The sequence below is a fragment of the Nanorana parkeri genome, unplaced genomic scaffold, assembly GCF_000935625.1.
Source record: "Nanorana parkeri isolate BGI_ZX_2015 unplaced genomic scaffold, ASM93562v1 scaffold2678, whole genome shotgun sequence".
In the NCBI taxonomy this organism is placed as follows: Eukaryota; Metazoa; Chordata; class Amphibia; order Anura; family Dicroglossidae; genus Nanorana; species Nanorana parkeri.
In genome coordinates this window covers 21,300-25,595 of record NW_017308946.1, presented here as the reverse complement: position 1 = coordinate 25,595, position 4,296 = coordinate 21,300, and positions in this window count along the sequence as shown.

Genomic DNA, 4,296 nt, shown 5'->3' with positions numbered 1-4,296 from the left:
GGATGGATAGATGGAGGGGGATGGAGGGAGAGGTGGATGGAGGGAGGGGTGGATAGATGGAGGGATGGATGGATAGATGGAGGGAAGGAGGGAGGGATGGAGGGAGGGGTGGATGGATAGATGGAGGGAGGGATGGATGGATAGATGGAGGGAGGGATGGATGGATAGATGGAGGGAGGGGGATGGAGGGAGAGGTGGATGGAGGGAGAGGTGGATGGAGGGAGGGAGGGATGGATGGATGGATAGATGGAGGGATGGATGGAGGGGGATGGAGGGAGAGGTGAATGGAGGAAGGGAGGGAGGGATGGATAGATGGAGGGATAGATAGATAGATAGATAGATAGATAGATAGATAGATAGATAGATAGATAGATAGATAGATAGATAGAGGGGTGGATGGAGGGAAGGATGGATGGATAGATGGAGGGGTGGATGGAGGGAGTGAGGGATAGATGGAGGGAGAGGTGGATGGAGGGAGGGGTGGAGGGAGGAATGGATGGATGGATGGAGAGAGGGAGGGAGGGATGGATAGATGAAGGATAGATGAAGGTGGGGTGGAGGGAGGGAGGAATGGATAGATGGAGGTGGATGGAGGGAGGGAAGGATGGATGGATAGATGGAGGGGTGGATGGAGGGAGTGAGGGATAGATGGAGGGAGAGGTGGATGGAGGGAAGGGTGGATGGAGGGATGGAAGGATAGATGGAGGGAGGGATGGATGGATAGGTGAAGGTAGGGGTGGAGGGAGGAATGGATGGATGGATGGAGAGAGGGAGGGAGGGATGGATAGATGAAGGATAGATGAAGGTGGGGTGGAGGGAGGGAGGAATGGATAGATGGAGGTGGATGGAGGGAGGGAAGGATGGATGGATAGATGGAGGGGTGGATGGAGGGAGTGAGGGATAGATGGAGGGAGAGGTGGATGGAGGGAGGGGTGGAGGGAGGAATGGATGGATGGATGGAGAGAGGGAGGGAGGGATGGATAGATGAAGGATAGATGAAGGTGGGGTGGAGGGAGGGAGGAATGGATAGATGGAGGTGGATGGAGGGAGGGAAGGATGGATGGATAGATGGAGGGGTGGATGGAGGGAGTGAGGGATAGATGGAGGGAGAGGTGGATGGAGGGAGGGGTGGAGGGAGGAATGGATGGATGGATGGAGAGAGGGAGGGAGGGATGGATAGATGAAGGATAGATGAAGGTGGGGTGGAGGGAGGGAGGAATGGATAGATGGAGGTGGATGGAGGGAGGGAAGGATGGATGGATAGATGGAGGGGTGGATGGAGGGAGTGAGGGATAGATGGAGGGAGAGGTGGATGGAGGGAGGGGTGGAGGGAGGAATGGATGGATGGATGGAGAGAGGGAGGGAGGGATGGATAGATGAAGGATAGATGAAGGTGGGGTGGAGGGAGGGAGGAATGGATAGATGGAGGTGGATGGAGGGAGGGAAGGATGGATGGATAGATGGAGGGGTGGATGGAGGGAGTGAGGGATAGATGGAGGGAGAGGTGGATGGAGGGAGGGGTGGAGGGAGGAATGGATGGATGGATGGAGAGAGGGAGGGAGGGATGGATAGATGAAGGATAGATGAAGGTGGGGTGGAGGGAGGGAGGAATGGATAGATGGAGGTGGATGGAGGGAGGGAAGGATGGATGGATAGATGGAGGGGTGGATGGAGGGAGTGAGGGATAGATGGAGGGAGAGGTGGATGGAGGGAAGGGTGGATGGAGGGATGGAAGGATAGATGGAGGGAGGGATGGATGGATAGGTGAAGGTAGGGGTGGAGGGAGGAATGGATGGATGGATGGATGGAGAGAGGGATGGATGGATAGATGGAGGGATGGATAGATGGAGGGAGGGAGGGATGGATAGATGAAGGTAGGGGTGGAGGGAGGGAGGAATGGATAGATGGATGGAGAGAGGGGTGGTTGGAGGCAGGGATGGATGGATGGATGGAGGGGGGGAGGGATGGATCGATAGATGAAGGGAGGGGTGGAGGGAGGGAGGAATGGATAGATGGATGGAGAGAGGGGTGGTTGGAGGCAGGGATGGATGGATGGATGGAGGGGGGGAGGGATGGATCGATAGATGAAGGGAGGGGTGGAGGGAGGGAGGAATGGATAGATGGATGGAGAGAGGGGTGGTTGGAGGCAGGGATGGATGGATGGATGGAGGGGGGGAGGGATGGATCGATAGATGAAGGGAGGGGTGGAGGGAGGGAGGAATGGATGGATAGATGGAGGGGTGGATGGAGGGAGTGAGGGATAGATGGAGGGAGAGGTGGATGGATGGAGGGAGAGGTGGATGGATGGAGGGAGGGGTGGTGGAGGGATGGATGGATGGAGGGCGGGGTGGATGGAGGGAGTGAGGGATAGATGGAGGGAGAGGTGGATGGATGGAGGGAGAGGTGGATGGATGGAGGGAGGGGTGGATGGAGGGATGGATGGATAGATGAAGGTAGGGGTGGGTGGAGGGACGGATGGATAGATGGATGGAAGGAAGGAACTATGGATACAATAGATAAATAGATCCGTCTGCTCTCCCTCCACATGTCTCCAGTTCGGCATGAATGTGATTTATGTGGTTGGGTCTCCTCACTCGATGTATTGCACTGTTCGCAGTCCATGGACCTGACACCAGAGTCACATCACAGAGTCCAGTTTGTTCCTCTTTATGATCTCCATCTCTGATGACATATAACACAGAGGTATATAGAAGGCTCGGCTCTCAGAGATCAGGACCGGTGTCAGGGACTTGGTGACCCTGTACATGGACGACTCTCATCCTTGGTGTGTCCAATGAAATCAGGGACACCAGGAATAAAAGGACACAACCCCCCCCCCCTTCCATAACTGTTCTATGTTTAGTTAAAGGGAGCCCGTGCTGAGAGAAGTACTGATATGTCTGGCTTCTGAGGCCACGGACCAATTGTTCCTCTTACATAGACCTGGTTGGGGTGACCTCCTGGACCAATTGTTCCTCTCACATAGACCTGATTGGGGTAACCTCCTGGACCAATTGTTCCTCCTACATACACCTGATTGGGGTGACCTCCTGGACCAATTGTTCCTCCTACATACACCTGATTGGGGTGACCTCCTGGACCAATTGTTCCTCCTACATACACCTGATTGGGGTGACCTCCTAGACCAATTGTTCCTCTTACATAGACCTGGTTGGGGTGACCTCCTGGACCAATTGTTCCTCCTACATAAACCTGATTGGGGTAACCTCCTGGACCAATTGTTCCTCCTACATAAACCTGATTGGGGTGACCTCCTGGCCAATTGTTCCTCCTACATCGACCTGATTGCGGTGACCTCCTGGACCAATTGTTCCTCTTACATACACCTGATTGGGGTAACCTCCTGGACCAATTGTTCCTCCTACATAAACCTGATTGGGGTAACCTCCTGGCCAATTGTTCCTCCTACATCGACCTGATGGGGGTGACCTCGTGGCCAATTATTCCTCCGACATCGACCTGATTGCGGTGACCTCCTGGACCAATTGTTCCTCTTACATACACCTGATTGGGGTAACCTCCTGGACCAATTGTTCCTCTTACATACACCTGATTGGGGTAACCTCCTGGACCAATTGTTCTTCTTACATACACCTGATTGGGGTAACCTCCTGGACCAATTGTTCTTCCTACATCGACCTGATTGCGGTGACCTCCTGGACCAATTGTTCCTCCTACATACACCTGATTGCGGTGACCTCCTGGACCAATTGTTCCTCCTACATACACCTGATTGAGGTGACCTCCTGGCCAATTGTTCCTCTTACATACACCTGATTGGGGTAACCTCCTGGACCAATTGTTCCTCCTACATACACCTGATTGAGGTGACCTCCTGGCCAATTGTTCCTCCTACATACACCTGATTGCGGTGACCTCCTGGACCAATTGTTCCTCTTACATAGGCCTGATTGCGGTGACCTCCTGGACCAATTGGAGACCATAATTGATTGTTATAAATACTGACTCAGTTATTGGAGGATTTCTAGCCTCTGACACTCTAGAACACTCCAGAAGGTTTTACAGTTGGGAAGCTTCATCCTCCTGAAGACTCCAAGATTTGAAGATCAATCGAACTCCTAATAATCATAATCATGCTGAGATATTGATTAGGCCATTACAGGTCCTCAGGAGATCACTAACGAGGGTTTCCATGGAACATTTCCTGAGCTGTTCATAGCTTTCTTCCTGTTACCAGATTACCGAGAGCAAAAGACTGAAGGGGAGGACGGAAGGAGACGGGGGAGATAGGGAAGTGGGGACGATATGGGAGGT